This window comes from Seriola lalandi, unplaced genomic scaffold (assembly GCF_002814215.2).
Source record: "Seriola lalandi dorsalis isolate HSWRI2012SDOR001 ecotype SW California unplaced genomic scaffold, Sedor1 jcf7180002054949, whole genome shotgun sequence".
NCBI lineage: Eukaryota > Metazoa > Chordata > Actinopteri > Carangiformes > Carangidae > Seriola > Seriola lalandi.
In genome coordinates this window covers 272,751-295,527 of record NW_019525500.1, presented here as the reverse complement: position 1 = coordinate 295,527, position 22,777 = coordinate 272,751, and the positions used below count along the sequence as shown (strand labels likewise).

Sequence of the window (22,777 nt, the reverse complement as noted above, 5' to 3'; positions counted from 1 at the left end):
GGAGGCACACGTCATCTACAGTGCGGCCATGGTGGCTACAGACAAGGTCCGAAGTTACACTATAGACTCTCTGTAATGGAAATATACATGTACCTTAAGGCAAGATTTTCTATTCAGCCCATGTTCTGAAGTGCTTGACAAGCCTTTGAAGAGGCTACACTGAACCAACCACTCATGGAAATACTGTGATAGAATATCATATCTGGATTTTGTCAAAATTCTTATGTTCTATTTTTGTTCCAGAAACAAACACTTTGTGTAAGCTGAATCGGTGAGTTGATTCGTTAGTGGGTGCGCTGTTTACATTTTTTTTCAAATTCTTTGATCCCAACATGCTCCAGAGAAAGTTAGGCACGCTGCACAAAACAAAGGGAGAGACCCTTATAAATCCAGAGAGCCTGGGTTAAGCCTAACGTTAGCTGTCTAACACACTAATCTTACTTTATGAGACAGACCATATCTCATGGATCTTTTCTGTATTGCCACATAAACAAAAACAAAAGGCACATAAACAAAAGGCAACATTTCAAACACTATCACCATGGAAACTGCTCATATTGATTACAAAGATGCACCGGTGACCAGCAAAAGATCATAAAGTGCATCCCTGTGTATACAAATAATTTAATACTGCTTTTATTCTATGTCTGGATTTGGAGAGTATGGCTAACAAAAAAGGATATGATAATGCTAAGAGTATTGGGCGTAATAACAGGATACTGGTGCATTTGTAAATGCATTAACACACATGCTAAAAGGCTCAGCAGACCCCCCCTTGAACTTATTTATAAAATTCAAGGCAATAGAAAGAGGAAAATATGAGAGTGAGAAAGAAGAGGGAGAGAAGGACAGGAAAGGGGGAGGTGTAGGATGGGGAAAAAGAAATAAAAGCTCAATTAAAAACCACAGACTGTGTCCCCTGGGGAAATCCCAAGATTCCTCAGACTCCAGCAAAGATTTTAGGGATCAGTGTCAACACCACACATCTTATGAATTTGCTACAGACGCAAGATTGTCAGCACCTAACAAATGTTCTGGCAAATATGATGTTTTCTTTTATCATTGTGAAAGCTAGGAATTTGCTCTTCTTCATTACTAACCATGCAGCCAAGAGTGACAGGCAATTGATTTGACTTTTATTCATACAAGATTGGCTGAGCATACTTGCTCTTTTATTGCCCACACCCTGTCTACAGTCAGACACAAACAAAACAAAATAATTAACAGAATTAGTCAAATCATTACCTGAATGGATGAGGCAATTATTAGCAATGGCTTTGAACTTTCAAATTAATATGAAATTTTGGGATTTTTAAGTGGTTTTGCACATTATTTCAAGACCAGCAAACAAACACTAAAGCAGTGTTTTCTTCCAGAGCATTAAAAGATATATGCAAGGTGGCAATTTTCCAGCAATACATTTGTAATTAAATTATTACAGTTATTATGTTTCTCAGTAAAGGACAACCAAATAACTTAATCATGAAAAATGCAGTGGTGATAATTGTAATTATCTCCATTAATGAATCCAAAAGCTTAATGGTAAATGGTATCTAGGGGCCTAAAGGTGAAGGCAGGAGCATGTCTACAAATTACATCTCCATAATCAGTAGCTATTGTAAGAGGCAAACAACTTCAACAGTACTTTTCCTTCATCTCAGAGATTTCTGCAAGCCAGGCTCTTGTTGCAGCTTACAAAGAAATTTTTCTATATTCAAATGTAAGTTTCTCAGTGAGACAGATATCAAGAGTTTTATATTCTGTTGCCTTCTCTATATGAAAACCAGCAGTGGAGAAATTACTGTAGGCTAATATATCTGGATCTTGAGAACATGTTTGTTGTATTTGCATTAAAAGAGATAGTTTTGATATAGTTACATAGCCAATGTTAGCACCAACAGCTGTTTACTTACCAGCCTTGCCAAGAACTTCAGTCATAGTTGTGTTTACAATAGGTCATAATACGCTCTCTGAGCTTCTTCAGCACACACTGGATGCAAGAGTGACTCGGTAAGAAAAAGTGGGCTTGCTGGGGTAAGCTGCTTAGCATGCTAACTTCAGCCGAAGAAAAGAAAGTGAAATAAAAGTAAAGAAGAGTTAACATTCGCTTTCCACTGCTGGAGAAGTAAACCTTGCTTTTGCCAAGTAAAAGAATGAAGTTTGATAATGAACTTGCATCATTTCTTCTAGACTGGTGTGTAAACAGCTGTTAATGCTAATGTTGGCTATGTAGCAATAGCAAAATTTACAAATAGCTAGTGTAAGTGTTTTTATCAGTAAAAATAGTAGTGTCTGCATTTGACAGTTACGCACTGAAAGCTTGAATGGTGAAAAGGTTAGGGCTTAAAATGAATTCCTGTGAAAAATAACACCCGTCTACACAATCTCACACTGATGTCTAATAAAATAGCTCTAAAGCCAGCCAAAATATGCTTTACTCTAAAAATAAAGACTCAAATGTACAAAAAGCTTTGGATAAATCTGTGACTATACAGGCAAAATGTTTTTATTGTCTAAACCAGTTATTAAATAATATAAACTAAGATGCCCTAACCCTTACTGCCGAGATGGGGCTATGATTTGCTGTGAAAACAAGACTGACATGGCGTCTCAGAAAGGGCTGCCTTCAGCTGTTATTGATCAGCATTTCAAGGATAAGTGACAGGTTGGACAACACTTGAGGTCACGGCAATCTTTACTGCAAATGCAGAGGGACCATATCAGCCAATTTCCATGACTATGACTATGCAAGATGTAATGGCAGATCAATTATTTATGTACTAAGCTCTATAATGATTGTTGCAGTAGAAGGATGAAGAAAAGATCCATGTTGGTTCACCCATCAACTCTCTAAATAAATCTTAAATAAAGTTCAGCAGAATGTAGTGAATGGTCATCATATCTTTTGTCTCTTTAGTAAATTTTAAATATTTTTTCGTGCAAAAAAATACAACACATGACAGAGCTGATGAACAAGGGTATTCTGTGCAAAGGCTACTGAAGTTACAAAAAATCCTGTCTGTTCAAATATAATTGTAATCACCATTTGGCATATGTACAAACTTTCTTCTTTAGTTTGAGTAATAAATCTGACCGTGTGGATTTTGCTTTACATTCAGGTGGAGAAGGTATCAGCAGCATCTGCACATCTAAAGCATTTTGTCGTGTCCAATATTTGCTGTCCTGCTGAATGTATTGGAAGCTGTCTAAGCTGTGAATGAGCTATTAGCCAGACAACACAGAGTCGGGCTGTGCTGTTGGTTTGACACCAGATGATAATATTGCAGAAAGTGTGCTGCAGATGACACAGAGAGGTGTGACTATGAGTGACACTTAATAAGATCTGGAGAATGACAGACATAAATCACCGGCACCATAATGACAATGCTGCTCTGCTGTTGCCCTCGGTTACTGCAGGGTTGCTAACGGTAACACACACAGATTCTTGTGTCTCATCCCTGTACCAAATGTTTCGAACATCTGTAGCATGCACGGAAACACACTTGCACCCACACACACATGCACGCTCGTACAAGCACAGTGAAAATGCAATTACCTGAGATAGTGATCTGATGCAGGAGAGGTGTGTAATTATAAGAATCACAACCTCAATTGTACATCTACCTGCATTCCTGTGGAGACATTTTCATAGCTCTGTCACAGTTACACACACACACACACACACACACCATTTTTATCTCATCCCCCCTCTCTCTCCCCAACTTTCCTGTCTCACTCTAACTGTGTCTATTACAATAAAGGCAAACATTGAATTGAAATTCAATTAATGTATCAGGCAAATAATAATATTCCCTACATTAGTACTAGTGTTTTATTACAGCTTACGGTCACAAACTAACAAACCACGCTATTGCACTGGGCTTCTCTTTGAGTGCTTTTCAGTCAAGTAAAAAAAATTTATAGATAGTCAAAGACACTTGAGGTCCATTTATTAGAGAAGTCTTTCATCTGTGTGTTGGACTTCAAAGTTCACCGAGAACTGAACCCAGAACCTCAAAACTTCATAGCAGTCTCCTATCACTCTGAGCCATTTGGTCAGACACTTCAGAGCTATATGTCTTACAGCATTTGAGTTTTTGCATGAGGGACTTGAAAATTCAGTGAGCCTAGGGGTCGCACCCACATTCTCAACACTTCCAAGCACTCCTAACACCGTGAGCTAGTTGTATAAAGACTTGACCAATATATTAGCCTTTGAAAGTTTTCTTTAGGTGTTGGACTTCAAAAGTGCAGCACCTGGATTGAGCCTAATATTTCAAAATCTTACCTGAGCTATTAGAGTAGACACACTTGAACTTCATTTCTTTTGCTTTTGAGTCTTTCCTTTGCACTCTGGATGTCAAAATATAGTGAGCATCAAAAGGATTGTAGCTCTAACCTTAAAATGTATCAATGGGCCTCTGACTCCTTGAGCCATCTGGTCAGGAGCATTTGTAAGTTTGGCTATTGCTACATAGCTGACATTAGTATTAACAGCTGTATAGTGACTAGTATTGCCAAAAGCTTCAGCCATTGTTGTGTTTACAAGAGATTATAATAGAGATTATAATACGCCCTCTGAGCAGCGCTACTTCTTCTGGAACAACTGGACACTACAGTGACTCAGTACTGAAAAGTGACAAGACGGTCTAGCTGGTTAGCATGCTAACTTTAGTACAAGAAAAGAAGTGATAGAGACAAGAATTAACATTGCTGTTGCTTTCCACCACTGGAGACAGCTCTTGGCAAGCAAAGAAATTATATTCCATGCTGAATTTGCAACATTTCTTCTAGACTGGTAAGTAAACAGCTGTTAATGTTAACATTGGCTATGTAGCAATATCAAAACTTACAAATAGCTCCTTGAAACCTTTCGTGTCCTTTGGAAGTCAGACATCAAAATGCACAAGGTTAACTGAAACTTAAACCCACAACCTCAAAATATATATATATATATATATATATATATATATATATATATAAAAACAACCCTCTAAGACGGTGAGACATTTGCTCTGCAGTGAATTTTGAAGTCCATATATATCTCTATATAGTCTGTATATATATTTGTATATAGAGCTATGTGTCATTTTCCCATTGGCTACTGGTCCATTGTTAGTGAGTGTGTAACAATGGAGAGGTCCAATGGTGGACAGGTTTGCAACCACACATGTAGGCACAGACACACACTTCTCTATCCTCCCTATAATCCCCTCTGAAAAATATACATTTTCCTCTGCTTATGTACAACAAATATTCATGCATTAAGAAAATACACAAAACACATCAAAAAATTGGGTGTGGCAGGTCTTCAGTGGTGAGAGCAGAGTGACTGTCTGGTTACTGAGGATGATGATAACATACCTCCCTCTATTGGAGAAACTCAGCTATTACAGTTCTAAATGGCTGCAAAGAAAGTACAGCTTAACCTGTCACTGCATAAGACACATCTTTTAAAACATTTACCTGTAACTGTTATGAATATTCCACACCAGTTACACAATATCAGTACATTGTTGTACTGTACTACTTGTATCTTGTTTACAGGCCAGACAATCAATAGTTCAATACATAATAAGCACTCTACTACATATTGCACACACTGGAATCATTTCATTTTCATTTGTACAATTTGATGTGGGTCAGTTGTATCAGTATGAGATTATTTCTCTGTGTGATTTTGTTGTTAACAAAATGAAATCATCCTACCTGCCACATGATGTAATTTAAATGGTTATTCTAAAAACAGCCTTATCTGAATATAGTTTATGTGTACTGTATAACATAATGACCCATCGTCATTTTACTCTGTGCTCTGCTGAGTGTGCTTGAGAGTCTCGCCTGTGTGGGTGTGTGTGTAGGTGGATAAGGTGGAATGGCCCAGAGCGATTGGAGGATAGTCTGCTGCCAGTTTGGTCCCTCCATCACCTTAGTTTATATTTGGCCTTGGGCCTTCAGTTTGTGTTGGCAGCTAATAGCAGCATTTTCTCAGTGGTCTCCAAATTGTTAAGTTGTTCAAGGCTACTTGTTGGTAGATGTATTCTGAGAGTCTATTGTCATGTTGTTTAATATTGTAAATATGATAAACAGAGGTTGTATTTGTAAATTGTAGGAAATGGTTTAGTTAGAGTTAGTTTAGGTAAAACTCCTGAAAGATGCTATTTAAGACAGCTTTAGGAATGAATGTTTTCACTCTATTATTCCAGGCTTTCAAGGTTTGACTTAGGCACCACAGAGGAAATGAGATCTCGTACGATGCACTCTCATTTCCCTAGACAGAGGTGTGACCATCTTCATCACTACGCCAGCTCGTAACCCAGAAGAAAGACAAGTTTATAATCTGCTGTCCTCTCTTTTATCATCCTTCCGTAATACTTTCTCATCATTCTGTGCGTTTTGCCGCCTCTTTCTCTACCTCACACATACACACACTCTCACCAACACAGAAATTTGTAAGTGAAGTGGGTCAGAGGGCGGAGGAGATGAATGGGGGTCTGAATAGAAGGTTGGAGAGATGAATGGATGGCTGAATTAATGAATGAATGGGTGGATGGATAGATGCAAGAGAGAAGAAGATGTAAAGAGGTCAGAGAGGCACAGACTGGCTGCAATCCAACACAGGCCAATTGCAACATCTCCTCTAACCGTCTAAGAAAAAAATCCACCACCCTAAACCACGTACTTCACAGATGACTGAGGATTTCTGAAATTTTTACTTCAAGTTTTGTTCATGTTTAGAAACATCACCTTACTGACAGACAGAATTAAAAAATAAAGTATGGATTTATCTTTAAAATATGGCCAACATTTCAAAATGAGAACTTAATCACACCTCATTTCTCAGTAACATCCCTACTGTGTGGCAATGATTTGGCTGAATATGATAAACTGCTTCTCTGGGGTTGAACTCCATCCAAATACTTTAGCAGCACAGTTCTTGGACTTAAGGCAAAGTATTCAGCCAGAAGGTTGTCTTGGCTGTGACAAGTTTAGGGACTAAAATAACATTTGAAGCTGTTTGCAAAGCTTATGCAACATTGCAGCAATTATGATAATCACAATTTGGTGACTTTTTAAATTAATTCTAGTGTCTGCTTTAAGGTTATACATGTCCGTCACATTCAGCCATACTGTAAGATGGAGCATATTCAACCACAAGAGTTGCAACATTGAGGGTGTAATCATCTGCATTTCTCCAAGACATAATAATACACATTGATGTATATTATAATGTTTATTATTAATGCATATTGTATATTGATGTATACTATGGAATGTATTAATGATCGGTGGTCCTTCTAAGTTCAGTCATATATTTAAAGGGAGGTTCCACTTCTCTTACAGTAAAATACCAGCAGACACAATATAATGGCAGAGTCATTAAATACAAGGTTTACTGGCCTTCACTGTAGCACTGATAGTGACAAAGCAAAGTGTTTGTGTGTGTTTGTGTAGGATGTCCTTGCAAGGCTACATGGCCGGCTTCATATGGCTGATAGACCATTAATGGAAAACCTTCTCCATCACAGCAACCGATTCCCTACCAAGATAAATGGAACTTAATGTTTGTGTGTGTCCGTGTGTGTGTGTGTGTGTGTGTGTGTGTGTCCGCGCGTGTGTGTGCATGCGCGTGCACCCATTTGTCTTGTTACCAGTTTAAGCTGCCAATGTAATCACCATGAGAAAGACTCTGGAAATGAACTCTCTAACCTTCACAACCCTGTCACCCCCCTGCCCTGACAACTATTAGGAGCCACACACACACACACACACACACACACACACACACACACACACACACACACACACACACATGCTCGCATATGCTGCACTTTTGTCCCCTTTTTTTGATATAAAAATTATTCTGAGTAAAATGAATACACAGTCATGGATGACTACCCAAGTGATGCACTCATTTCTTGCATTTGATGCTCATAAAGTTTTGTTTCAGTTAAATGTAGAAAATACAAACACACTGGATGGATTGTGAACCTCTCAACAACAATTTAGGAGATATGACATTGATATCAGGCTTACCTAAAGTAAGAAAAACATGATTTACACCAGTAAAGTGCAGCTGAGTTGAGATGGCACTTAACCGCAGACTGTATCTGGACACAATCAGTACATTGGAATAAATACACCTCCTACTGTACATTAATATTGCTGTAATATACTGCAGAGTCTGTGGAATTGTAAGCACGAGAGCAATGCTTAATACTGTAAGAGAGAAATTAAGAGAGAAGTGAATAATTGATCACGCACCACCTTGGATTTTACAGGGCCACCACAATACTGCACAAGCCTGAGAATTCAGCCCAAGCCTGATCCAAGACCAACAGCTGATGAAATCTTTAAGCACAAACGTGGCCTAGCATCCAAAGCCAACATCAACGTCACAAGTCTGTCTCTCCAAGTTCTTCTCTCGCTCCTACACACATTCAGTGTAGCATTTGAATAGTGAAGCTTTAGTCTGGTACTCCAGCATATTGGATGTAAAGTGAAACAATGAAATGTCACATTCCAGGGCTGTAGAGTGCGACCATTCAAAATCTGTGAAGTGCGACTAAACATTTTCATTGGTCGCACCAGCCTGGTCTGTTACACAGGTCTGTCTCAATGTGTATCAACTGAATTGTTTTTTTTTTCGCCTCTGATTGGTTAGAGAGACACTGATTTTCTTCTACAGTGAATGTGGGGAAAAAATAAGCTGTTTGTTTGAAACACGCATGCGCCAGTAGTTCAAAATGAAGAGAAATACTGAATTTTTATTCAATCAAGAAAAAATTGTGCTGTTCCTGTTTACACCTGTCCACACCCCCGAAAAAAACCCAGCCCAGACCCAATATCACTGGCAGAGGTAACCGCTCCACCCACCACCTGTCTCCCCTGTCCCCAGTAAGACAGTGGTGGAACAACTAAATATACCAATGCAGCAATGTAAAAAGTAAAGGCCAGCATGAAAAATCCCGATTAAAATAAATAAATAATAAGTATTAGCAGCAAAATGTAGTTAAAGTATGAAAGTAAAAGAACTGGTTTGGGCCCTCTGACTGATGTATTATTATATATGACATCATCATCAATGTAAAAAGTTAGTCTGGAGCCCTGCATTCTCTCCATTTGGGTTTGCAATTTCATCATTTGTCCAGTATTGAACTTCATGAGCATTAAATGCCAGAAATGGATGCTTGCCTCGGGTAGCCGTCAAGGACCACATATTGTGTCTGAGCAGCTGTTCTACATTCCTGGTGTTTGGTGCGTCCTTCCTGGGAAGTTTCTTTAGCTACAAAGTTATGCATTCAGTGCAACACACATACCTCTCTGCGACGTCTTGGCCACTCCAGCATGTGTGCTGCTCAACCTCCATCTCACTCTCACAAAGCATCTCTGGCAGCTCTGAGAAAAACCACTGGTACCGCTGTATAGAGCCCTCAAACTCCCTGAAAGAGAGACAGAGGGTTGTGCACAGTTGATTGCCAGGGTTGTTGTAGGGAGGAGTAGGATCAATGTACCATAAGTTTTTATTTGTTCCAATTAAGACTTGTCACGTCCAATTACCTGTGAAATGCTTTCTGATAGACTCTGGTAAGTTACTGAAAACAACACGGGGAAGGGAAAAGGGAAGCTCTTAGCACTTTTGAAAATGAATTATTAATGCAAATCTGATATGAAGGTTTTCAGTTAATGAGTTGTCTGATTTCAGGTTGTATTTTCTCAAAGTCACATTAGAAAATGACTGTATCCTTTGGGAGACATTAAACATAAAACACAGAGATTGTATTATTGAAATGCAATTAAAGAAATTCAAATTTGAATGTTTGGTCTGTGACTACCATTATTAGAGGGCATATTTGTGTTACCTTATATGTGATATGTGATATTTAGATGTTCTCATTGAAAAAAAAACTTTTGACACTGGCTCTTCACTGAAGGCTGATAAATGGACAGAGTAAAAGAGTGTTGTGAAATACATGAAAATACATTAGTAAGTAATTAGATGTCTGGCATTTTACTTCTTGATTATGGACAAGTGAATGGGATGTAATTCTCCAGTGGTAATAATCAAAAGCGCAATTGATTGAGAAGAATTTACCTAGACAGTTTTTTCAGGCTTCGACTCTTGTCACCTCTGGAACCTTTAAGAGGGAACAACCTGCTGGAATACAAATGTGCAAACACAAACAGACATATAAACACACACAGCCAAATATCTGAATTGATTTTCTTCTGCTATGACTCAAGGTTGAAACTAAAATAAAACCTCTACACTATCTCTCTGTTCACTGATTTAATTCACCTACAGTGGCCCCGAATATTCTCAGATGTAACTCACCTGCGGGACTGCAGCTGCAGACGCTGATAAGCAACAGGACCCACTGAGGGAGGTGAGGTGACAGATGACCTCTCTGAGGTTAGTAATGCACCAGGAGTCACTGAGGTTGTAATATGGGAGGTGGAGGGTTTTGCATTCGTCATCATGGGACCAGCTGCCTGCGGACCGCACACCTTCTCTACCTGAGGAGGAGACAGTTTGCACTGTGGTATCTTGGACAGGCTTATGAGGTCGCACGTAGTGATATACATGGAGTATCTAGAACAGTGGTTTCAGTTTGTTTTTTTGCTCGCTTTAAAAAGTAGATTAATAGTAGTTTGCACTGTCCCTTGCAGAGGCAGATGCTGAATGTTTCAAGCATCTATCATTAGCTATTTTCAGAGTGAGAATTATACGTGACAATCATTTCCTTCTGAAATGTATTGCAGTGGAAGTATAAAGTATCATAAAATAGAAAAACTCAAGTAAAGTACAATTACCTCAAAATTGTACTTAAGAACAGTATTTCGATTAAATGTACTTAATTACTTTCCACCACTATTAATACAATTACTTAGCTCACATTGATTTTAATATTGTTCAGTTACCCAACAGGCAACACTCCTGAATTCCTGAGTGAAAGCAAGGGGGTGGCCATTACAAAAGCTGATATCAAAAAGGTTCAAGACTAACCGCCACAGCCACACAAAAGACTATTAAAATGAAATAATAAACTCTATATTGACGTCAAAATGTACCTCTACAACAATTAATCCTGAAATGAATGAATGGAACTAATTAATTTCCAAGCCATTATCCAAACCGCTCATCCTTATAGGGGCTGGTGCCAATTGACATTGGGTGAGGGCAGGGTGCATCCTGGACAGGTCGCCAGTATATCACAGGGCTGACTTAGAGACAAATAACCATTCACACTCACATTCACACCTACGGGCAATTTCGAGTTGCCAGTTAACGTGACCCGGAACCCACGGAGGAGACACTGTGCAAAACACTCCCCAGCCAGCTGGCAGGTTTGAGCTAAGAACCTTCTTGCTGTGAGACGACAGTGCTAACCACTTTACCACTGTACAGAGCAAAATTTGTTTTGTGCTGTTAAGTGTCCCATTGTGTTGGGAAATCAAACAATGTTTTTTCTCAAAACCCAACATTTTGGAGCAGTTTTTCCTCATTTACAGAAATTACTGTGATCTCAAAATTTGTGGTATAATTATTTATTGACCATAAATGCTGCACATAGCGCCCGTAAACTGTTAAATGGTTAGGGCTTAGCCTTTGATGATGTCTCCAATGAATAAAAAGCTTGATCAAATATTTGATGAAGTGGTATTTTCTTATTAGCCACAATTAGCAGTGTGATTATGCTTGTGTGTTTGTTTACCTCTCAGGAATCTACTCTACTAAGTCCACAATGTTCTCTCAAAGTTGGACAGCTACTCTATTTCTTCCTCCAACAGTGTGTGCATGCATGTGTTTGTGTGTCGTCTGTTTGTCCGGAGATTAGCCACAGAAACTTTCTCATCACTCAGAACCAAGCTGCATTCTGGGTATCGGTTGTCCCGCCAACCAAAGCCTTTGTCTGGCACTGGATCTGTATTCACACTCACATACACACTCGCACACACACAGACTGAGGGGAACCCCAGATTCTCTGAAGAATGAGGCTGTTTTTAGCCCATCTAGGTACAAGGCTTTTGTGAGGAGATCCAACTGCCAGGCTGAAAGAAACCCACGGCCTTCTTCACTCTGTGTCCAAAATTCAAATGACTTTATTATGGGGCATATGAGTACGGATGTTTCAGTAATCTGTTACTGCTCCTGATTTACTTTTAAGCTCTTAATAATTGTATTTTACAGGGGCCACAATTACTTTTTCAGTAGACTGGTATCAACATCGAGAGTCCAAATTTCTTACATATAAAAATTACAAGTATAGAGTGTAAACAGCAAACCACTTGGATATTTCCCCTTCATCCCATCATCCCCTATGCTTACTGTGGCTGTAATGCGTGGCCCATGCAGCTGAGCGTGCAGTATGGCATCATTCACATGGTTTCGGACCGCTAGCAGAGCTAACTCCAAGCTGTTGTGGTTGCTGCTAGTCGCTAAAGTGGCGGCTAAGCGTTGGAGCAATACCACCAGACTCCCCCAGGGGGCGCCAAGCTCTGATACACCCACCTAGAATAGACAGAATGAACAGGAAGAGAAGAGGAAATACAAGGGCGCAGAAATGGTTACAGAAATGAAGAAAGAGGAAGGAGGACAGGAAAGGAAGAAAGGGAGAAAAAGAATAAAGACAAGTTTAAATTTGTTTCTCAAAGGCTGTAAAATTTGCATAGATGCATTTGGTGGACAGTGTGCTAGATTTTTCCCTTTAGTTCTCTTGTTATCGCTGAGACTATGCAGTGTGCAAGAATCTTTTCGCAACCACCACTTGTCAATATACCAAATTTCGAAATCCATCAATCAAAAACAAATTGATGGAGGGAAATGAGCCAATGCTTGAGATGACTGGCAGTTCCCATCTCATGACAGGATAGACCACATTTCCCATGAACCAAATTGTTCCTTTCACAGTAGGAATGTTCCTTCTTGTCCTTCTAACTCTTTTTTAAGCTTTAATGTGTTTTTCTTTCTTTTTCTCTACTGAAGAGGATAACCATGTTGGGAGTTGTTTTTCCATCACACTTCATTTGCTTCCAAGAAACTTTCAAGCAGGATGAACAGTGCCATCTTCCAGTTTTGTGCTATAAAGAAGTCTCTCCATTGTGGGCACTGTTAAAGCTGTCCAGCAAATTTCGAGGCAGCCCAGTAAGATGCACGGAAGACACTGCCAGTTCTCTTGGCAATGCTCTTGTTATTTGTAAGTCTAAAACTTGGGAATGATTTATTGATGATAAAATGCTGTGATTTACTGATTCAGTAATGTGAGCGATGGGAGATTTAAAACAATTTTTTACTTGCCTCTCCAGAGGCACAGAGAAACAAATACCCCCTGAAACCTCCCATGCATCTAAAACAGCATCCCACAGCGCAATACACACACACTTGACCTGAAAAAATAACATTAGATGACCTTTTGCTAATCTCCAAACTCTCAATCTGGAAGGAGATTACAAATAATATAGGGGTGTCAGGAAGTTCTTGAGCAAGTTAATTTAATGGAATAGTCGAACATTGGGAAATGTGCTTCTTCTTACATCTTCCAGCACCTAATAAAACCACAAATTGTCCTTTTTAATTTCTTTTTGTGTATGGATTAAATACACAAAATATAATACGTAAGTAAAATTTTGAGGCACTGGTCGGTGTGTTAATGCACTTTGGACAGAGCCAGGATAACTGTTTCCCTTGCTTCTAGTTGTTATGCTAGGCCACGCTAATGGACTCCAAGCTCCAGCTCCATATTTAGCACACAGACTTCAGAGTGACATCAAACGTCTTATCTCCCTCTCTCCCAAAAAGACAATTCCTTTAAAAGTAGAATCTGATGAGGTAATGAGGCTGAGACTTGCAAAACAATACATATATCCAAACTCTGAGTTCACAAACATTCAACCACTCACCAGACATCCTCTCATGATGTTAACACACAGTCCGGTACAGGGCCGTATAAGTGTCAGTCCTCTGCAGTGGGAACAGTACTGCATCCTCACTAACCCTCGCCCACACTCTCTGGATAACGTCGCCTTCTCGGTCGCATTCACAACCTCTCCAGCCAGTCTGAGCAGTCGGCTCAACGCTCGGCCTGCCCTGAGCGCACGGGACAGGCTGCTGACCAGGAGGCGAGGGTGGGGTCCAAAGGGGCTGACATCCTGCCGCGTCAACCTCAGACAGTCGTCGTGAGTGGTGGAGGTGGAGGGATAGGTCTGGAGTGACATGTGGCCAATCCCAGGGTTGAGCAGACGACGGTAAACCAAAGGGAAGAGATCATTGTAGAATCGGCGCACAGTGTTGTCTAGTGAGGAATTAGAGTCTCCAGAGAGGTGGCGTTTGATGTCGGCGAACAGCTGAAGCACAAGGGGGCGACAGTCGGTGGCCACAGCGGAGTAGGCGCTGTCGAACAGAGAGCTGGTCAGGTTGTATGTGAAGGACACGAGCGACTCGAAGGTCTCTGGAGCAAGAGAGAAGACAGAGGGACAAGGATTTTACCATGAGCACCACGTATGTGCGCTCATGAAAAACATCCGCGATAACTAGTCATGAATATAAATGGAAGGAATATGTAAGTGTTAACACAATTATCTACTGCTGGCAAAGGTATCCAGTTTCTTCAGTCTGCCATCTAATGACCCATCATCATGCTGGACTGGGAACTGTTCCCTGTATGCTGACTTGCTTGGTTAATCCAAAATACGACTTTAAGGCCTTGCATAGTGAATTTAATTTGCAAAGCATTTAGTGATTTAGTGATTGAATTCTGAGCATAGGGAAGAAGAAAATATTTTGAACAACCGCTGTCTTTGTGTCCTCGTGCCTGTGAGACACATGAAGGAAGACTCTCACTGTTTTATCAGTGAGGCACAACTTTACAACTGTTTTGTGAACCAAGTTAAGTATTTAAGCCAAAATCATCACACACTGAATTCGTCCCTGTGCAACCATTATATTTGCTAGTGACTACACTAGCTACAATAACATGTTGTTTTCATTTGGCTGCTCCAGTGAGGGGTGACTACAGCGGATCACCATCCACATATTTGATTTGGCATAGGTTTTAGCCAGATGCCCTTCCTGACGCAACCTGGCTCAAGCCTCCAACACAAGGACCCCACCCCTGACACGGTTTTCTACAATAATATCACTGGCTTTGATACACCTAAATGTTAGTGGAAAGTAATATTTGCTATAAATACACTTACTCAAGTACTGTATTTAAGAACAGTTTTGAGGTACAGTACTTTTACCTTACTCGAGCATTTCAACTGTCTGCTTCTTTACACTTTTACCCCACTATACTACACTATATACTACTACATTTATCTTACAGCTGGAATACCTGGTTACTTTTCTGATTAGAGTTTTACATAAAAAAAATACGATAAACTAAGAGTAAACATGTAGTGTCCAACCTTTTTGGCCTGTAAACATCGTATAAAGAACAATGTGTAATTATGGCCTCGTCATGTTTCAAATGTTTATGAGCCGTTAGCAGTTCCACCACAGAGAGAGCTCCTCCCTGAACATCATTTAATTTCATTAGGAGTTCAAATTATCCAATATTTAATAAAAAGAGAAAATTCCAAAACATTAAAACAGATGTGTGTATCAGAGCTTTGTTTTCCTTCTTTCCTCTCCCATTAATCATCTCATGATGCCTAATATATATCTTGTGACTCTTTGTAGGGGCCCAACCGCTGAGGTTAGGAACCAATGAACTAAACTAGCTTCATTCAAAGTTCTGCTTACACGTTGATGCATGCAACAATGTCATCTATAATAATATATCAATCACATGAGACAAGTTACAACAGAACTAGTCCTTTTACTGAGCCAAATGATATGAGTACTTCTTCCACCACTGCTAATACACTTAAACAGAACTGTTACTGTATCATACAGAGATCATTAAAATACCAAAGAATTACTTAATATCTGTGTTAACATCAAAGTTGTTATAAATGCATACAGTCTCTCTGAGTAATGTCCTTGCTGAGTTATTATTATAAAGTACATTTTCCACATATGCTCATAAATTAAGCAAACATATGAAGTCTCTGGCTGTATATTTAGCACATATACAGTCTGTTATGTAATCTTTATACGGTAATCCTAAATAAAATTGTTATGATTTAAAATGGTTGCACAACCGACAAAGATATATGCCATCCCCACATGTGAGAGGTAGCATTTCTATATCTGTGCATATATTAGTTTTGCTTGTTAAAAACTCTCTGTCAAACCGACCTTGGACTGACATTATCCTGCTGCATATGAGCCAAAATAGCTCACAACTTAATTTGTCGCTGAGCTCTTTTTCACTTCCCTGTTATCTATAGTCAGGTGATAATGAGAAGCCCAATCTCATGATCCGCCGTGTTTCCTATGTCCGACAGGCTCTAATAAAGTGGACAGCACCCTCCCTCTAACAGAGGCTGTATGCCTATGTGTGCGTGTGTGTGTGCGTCTGTGTGTGTGTGTGTGTGTGTGTGTGTGTGTGTGTGTGTGTGTGTGCGTGTGTGTGTGTGTATGTGTGTGTGTGTGTGTGTGGCTATGTTTGAGACTTGCCAAGTAAAAAGGATGATGTCAATCTTCTGGCATCTTGACACACACACACACACACATGCACACACAAAGACAGGGACTACTGGGACTAAGAGAGAGAGTGAGACAAACCTATTTATCTGTGACTTTCACCAAGTCGCTCAGTGAGTCAGTGTGCATGTTTGCGTGTGTGTGTGTTCGTGTCATCTTCGTATTTCACTATCACAGCTGCAGCCACCTGACTCTCCAACTGACAGCTATTTATTAGGGATTTTATTTAATAACTCACAAATGTACTAAATAAGGAAATCCTTGCCTAAGCCAGCAGCAACATTTCAGCTAACAGTATCAAAAGGTATGTATGTTTTTTTTTCTTATCTAAGAAATCCAGTGGAATCTACAAAGCAGGGACACAGTATTTGTTTTCATTCTGTACATCCATACTCATACTTTACATCAGCAGCGGAAGAGCTCTTTAGACTAATACACTGAGTGAGAACGTCTCACTTTTATGTGTTTGCATACCCATGTCCTGGCAATAGCAACTCAAACACACACGGCATCGAGTGACAAGGCAAAGACCACTCGGGGATCATGTGATTGGCTCTTTACCCTGTCTGATTGGACAACAGCTGGGACGTCGAGAAGAGGGCACAAGGGTCTGACGGTGCCAGGAGAAACACACGCAAGCATGCAGACACATATTCACTCACACACACACTCACACACACACACACACACACACACACACACACACACACACACAAAAGTAATCCACAGGGTGTAAATGGAGCCTGACTACAACCGCTCCGGGCATGTCTCAGTTTCTCTAGTGGGTTATAATCACTGTGCTATGGAGAGGGGATCCTTTGAGATTCAGCTCAGCTGTTGAGGAACGCTGCACACAAACCCACAAAAAGAACAAAAAAGAACCTTTTCTCACTTTCTTCTACAATTGTTTAGCTGTATGGTTAGTTATTGTTTTATTTTTCCATGTTTCGGGAAATCTGGCACAACTACCATAAAAATGAGTATCCAGCATACTGTTTCTGATTCATCAATTTCATATTCAACTGAAAAAAGTAGTGGTTAACCCATATACCAACAGTATACTGTGAATATATGAATGGGATAAATAAACATTGTAGTAACAGGTAAAATTCCATCTGTTTTTATTATTTTCAGCCCAATATAGACCTGGTGAGTCTGTGTTTTAAACTATTATGCTTGACCAAATAAAGACTTTTCTCTTAGCTCTACCTGAAGAATGATTTCATTTCTGCAGCAACACAATCAAAATCCCATTTACTTCCACTGTATTGAGGTGGCTTCAGTATTTCCAGAGAAGGATATCTAAAAACACAATTTGCATTATTTAAGCCTGTTAAACTCCAACTAAATGCAGCAAATTCTAAACTTGTTTCCTCTTAACTTGCTGCAGTTTTGGCCAGCTGCTCTTTGTGTATGGGTGTTTTGTATTAATTTTACCCATGGATGGTTTAGCCGTCCATTGGGCATAAATAGCAGCTGAAACTGAGCCTGACAGCATTCAGATGTAGCAGGAGGGAAGAGAGTGAGAGATAGAGAGACAGGAAAAAAGAAAACAGAGAGGTACATGTTTGCCGTGTCTGTCTGCTAGGTTTCATCAGCTCTATCCCTCTCATAATCTCCACACTACATGAGCACACACACACACACACACACACACACACACACACATTCATGCACGTAAATATACACACAAGGTCTCTCTCTCTCTCTCTCTCTCACACGCACCCACATGCTCACACAGACTGGTGAATAGCGTTGAGAGACAAGTGGACAAGCAGAGTATTCTTCCTCCTATTCAGAGCAGCCGTTAGAGACCGGCTGTTGCCCACGGCAACAACACTTTGCTGCGGATACGTACTGAATGTAAACATTCTCCGTCCCTCGTTCTCTCATTGGTCACGAACAAAACCTGATTATTGCAGCGACAGAGACAGACAGACGCAGAAAGAGAGCGGAGAGTTGTAACAAAGTTTTCCGCTGCTCCCTCTGAGAGTTTGCTCTCACAAAGACTCAATCGAACATCAGTTGTTTGTTTGGCTAGCCACTGTGGCGCCTCACAAAATAAACTGGCCTCACACCACCGCCCTGACACAAACTAGCCATTTCATGATGAACACACAAAGTGAGAATGACAGGGGGCTACGGGCACTTGACAGAACTGTTAAAACACCAAAATCACCACTGCCATTAAAGTCACTTTGATTTGAGTTCTTGAACCACCCACAGAATGTTCCCTCCAATCTTTTCGTTCACAAAATGTCACAAAATAGTGAAAAACGGCCCCGACTGTTTTACAGAGTCCATGATGAAGTCTTGGGATGATAATGACAATCCAAAATCTAAAGATATTAAATTTATGAATAAAAAAAGAAAAAATCTTTATACTTTAGAAACAGGAATCAAAGAATTTTCTGCGTTTTTGTTTAAAAAAAAATGTTTTAAATAAAATTGATAAAAATTGATTGAAGAAAATTTACTTGACTGAGGAATAAAAAATCAAAAATACAAATACAAAATGAGCCTTTGTGCACATTGTATGTGTACACTGCTCTTTCACTCCACACTTTCCTCCTTCATATCTGACACCACCAACACCATCTTCTCCCTCTATACCTCTGTCTCCTTTACCTTGGTAGGCCCTGGTGTGTCCTGCGAGCAGGTACTTGAGTTCGAAGCTGTAAGATTGCATCTTTTGCTGCGTCTCACTGCGAACAGCCGCCATGTAGCTGTCCTCCATCTTACTCGTACAGCAAGTGGGCCCAGGTTGGACACACACTCGGAGAGCCTCATCTGAAAGACACAGACATTTCATGGAGTCTGCAGGTTTTTATTAACCTTTACTTGAACCTTAACGCTGATAAATATTAAATGGTATTCTAGAGGTCCAGAATGAATTCCACCAATAGACACTCAGAGCTAGAGACTTGTTTCCTACAAGTTGTTTTAAGCTTCATGGAAATACTTTTTCCTGCATATTATCACTAAATAACTCACCAACAAGACATTCTTTCATTTTAATCAGTTAAGTTAGTTAATCCATTTAGGGACCTAAAAGCATTTCATGCACAAGGCTTTATGACAACACACACAAAAATAATTTTACAATGAGCCTGTTGGGACCTGACATGATGACATGCACAGTAGGCAACACTTCACCACTCACACAGGAGTATATGTGTGTGTGTGCGTTTGTGTGTGTGTGTGTGTGCGCGTGTGTGTGTGCGCGCGCGCGAAGCGGTCTGACTTTGGTGGACTGCTGTAAGCCAAGCTGTCAAGCAGCTGACTGAGATCAAGGCAAAGAGAGGGAGATGAGAGAAATGGACCGTTCACCTACGTCTGACCTGACACACACACACACACACACACGCACGCACACACACACACACACACACACACACACACACACACACAGATCTATGTCAGACTTTGAGCTATTCATATTAGCTCTGGCTGACCATGGAATACATTACTGAGATAACTACTATTTATTGGTAATTGTATGGTGCATTCCTCATTTGCAGTTAGCACAGTAGGTTGGTTGGGGGCCTGACTACAGTCAGACTACAAGTCGTAAACAAGATTAAAGTCTGAAAAAAGAACTGAAACTGCTATTTTCACACTCTGATGACACTTCAAGCTCAACTATCCATAGGCAATTTCCATTGATAGTTTTATAGAAATCTTACAGCATTTCCTGAACAAACTTTTTCTGTTTGTTTGTTAAAATCACATAAGAAAATGTCCAGTCAGGTGCAAGTGTTTGTGTCCTTGTCTTAGTCAAGAAGAAAGCAGTCAGTCACTTGTGGAAAACCTACTTTAAATGAAATCTTTCTCAGGCTAATTCATCCATGGCCCACAGCACATCAATGAACGCCAGACGAAAAGACTCAGAGATGTTGTTCAGAGTTGGTGCAAAGACTCTGCTGTCGTAATTATCTATAATTAGCAGACAACTCTGCCAAAGACTGCTAAGGTCACCACTCTATATTGTTAACTAGCTGTTAACAATCACAAGCACAAGGCGCACTGCCAGTCAGCGCAGTAATAACAGTGACATCATAGAAATATTACAATGCCTTATTTGGTTACCTTAAGTTAAATGAATCTAACAGTGTCTTTTCCCTCTCTTGCAGCTGCATGAGTTTCATCTACTGAGGTCCAGCAGAGACTACCTTATGTCCGCTGGTTATATAATATGAATATGATCTGCACCTTCACAAAAACCACCTTTCTGTGTTTTGTTTTTGGGTGCCATTTTGCTGAAAAGGACGATCTTCCATGAACTCAGCAATTAAGAAATGGTTGCACACTTGCAGCAGTCTGCAGGTCAGTAATAATGTGCAAAGAGACTCGCTTAAGCCAAAGGAAAATCTAAAATGGGCATTCACATTTAGAAAACAGCATCTTAACACCGCCACTTATAGCCAAGCGTGTTTTTAGGAGATCTATATATGTGTTCCACACTATTTAGGTTAGTTTTCAACAGAAATAGCCTCTCTCCATTAGGTGTTGGCTCATGCAGCACAGTGATGATCTCTAATATTTGGAATTTGAGCTTGCATTTTTAAAGCTATGGGTCTAAACCCTGTGTGGGCCACAAGTCACAATCACATGTTTCAATCAAAATGTTTTATAAGTATCATTGATTTCAATGCAGGAGCGATATTAACTTTAATACTACTGTGGTTAGTAGTGGCCATATGTATTTCCAGCAGTGAATGACGAATATGATTCCGTTTGCCTAAGTAAGGAATACTTTGCAAAAATAGCCAATTATAAGTCCTATATTTACATAAATAAAAGTACATAAGTATTATCAGCAAAATGTACTTAATCATAAATGAACACGTCATTGGCCCATACAGAAGAATGTCCCTACTACTGTTATATAAGGATAAATTACATATTGGATCATTGTTACCTATAGGCTACACTGATATGCATACAACAATTTGATGTAGGGGCGGTCAAGGTGGAGCTCATTTGAATAAATTGCTCATTGGTTTTATTTATTACATTGCATTGTAATTTATAAAGGCATCATGTGTTTTGATTTTAAAATCTCCACCTGCAAATTAAGAAGTTAATTGCTGTCAAATAAATAGAGTGGAGTAAAAGGTTTGTATTTTACTTAGAAACATGGTGGGATTGAAAGTTTGCCTCAGAGTGATATCCAAGTACAGAGCTTCAGTAAATGTACTAAGTGACATCCCGCCTCTGTGTATTCCAGGTTTCTTTTTTTTTTTTTTTTTACAACTTTTATAAAAATCTATGCTATTATATTTCCAAAGGGACTGACTGACCTGTTCCCGGTGTGTCTGGCACCAGCTCCACCGGGCCTATTTGGCGCATCATGTAGGCTGTCTTCACCTCATGACAGCTGTCTGCCGGTCCCCGGTAGGAAAACAAAATACAGCAAAATCACCCAAAACAAGTCCACGTTTTGTAAGGCTGCACGGAACATCGCAACATCTCAGTCAGAAGATAGAGAGTCTGGATGTTTAATATGAATCCCAGAGAGTCCCGTCCGGCGCAGTGCGACTGAAAACTTCATCTGCAGCCTGTGAGTCCGTCTGGAGCCCACAGTCAGACTGAGCGCCCTCCTCCCCCTCACTCCCTCACTCACTCCAGCTCAATTACTTAATTGACATGTGAGCTCACAGCTCTTCTAAATACTCTTTAGTTTGAGAACGTGTGGCTCTGGCTGTAGAGCAGTTATCGCAATGGTGACAAAAACTTTTTACAGTCAAGGAACAGACATCACAATAAAAGCATGTCCGTCATAACAATCATAAGGAATAAGAGCAATTCACTCACATTTCACTAAGCAATGGGGTCGTACTTTTATTTATTTATTTTGTAAAGCCTATCTTTCATTTTAAAACAGTTACTCCTGCAAATTGGGTCCATTAAACTTGACTGATTGTTACCAGTGAAGCGGAATCAGTGGAAAACATGGTTTAAAAGTGGAGGATTGTTGCCACCTGCTGGTCACTCTGTGTCAAAGCAGTCATTAACAGCTCCTGATTGAAAAAATAATAATACAAAATTCAATATACACTCACCAAGCGACCAATTATTTTTTACTTTTAATTTTTAACTTACATTACTTATATATTATTGTTATTATATAATTTTTTAGATGGTCTATCCAACCATCCGACAATCCATTCACCTTTCTCCATT

The 22,777-nt window shown here is 39.8% G+C and overlaps 1 pseudogene across 1 annotated transcript in view; it reads right to left on the bottom strand.

Annotated features, from left to right (window-relative positions):
- LOC111645339 (glypican-5-like) overlaps nt 1–22,622 on the bottom strand; it is a 47,957-nt pseudogene extending 25,335 nt beyond the window's left edge. The window contains exons 1-7 of the transcript XR_015436318.1: nt 21,895–22,622; nt 19,220–19,381; nt 13,903–14,450; nt 12,332–12,514; nt 10,337–10,518; nt 10,097–10,156; nt 9,321–9,443 (exon numbers count right to left, since the gene is read on the bottom strand). The product of XR_015436318.1 is annotated as a glypican-5-like (transcript). The remainder of the gene's footprint in view (nt 1–9,320; nt 9,444–10,096; nt 10,157–10,336; nt 10,519–12,331; nt 12,515–13,902; nt 14,451–19,219; nt 19,382–21,894) is intronic.
- Between the last annotated feature and the right edge of the window lie 155 nt (nt 22,623–22,777).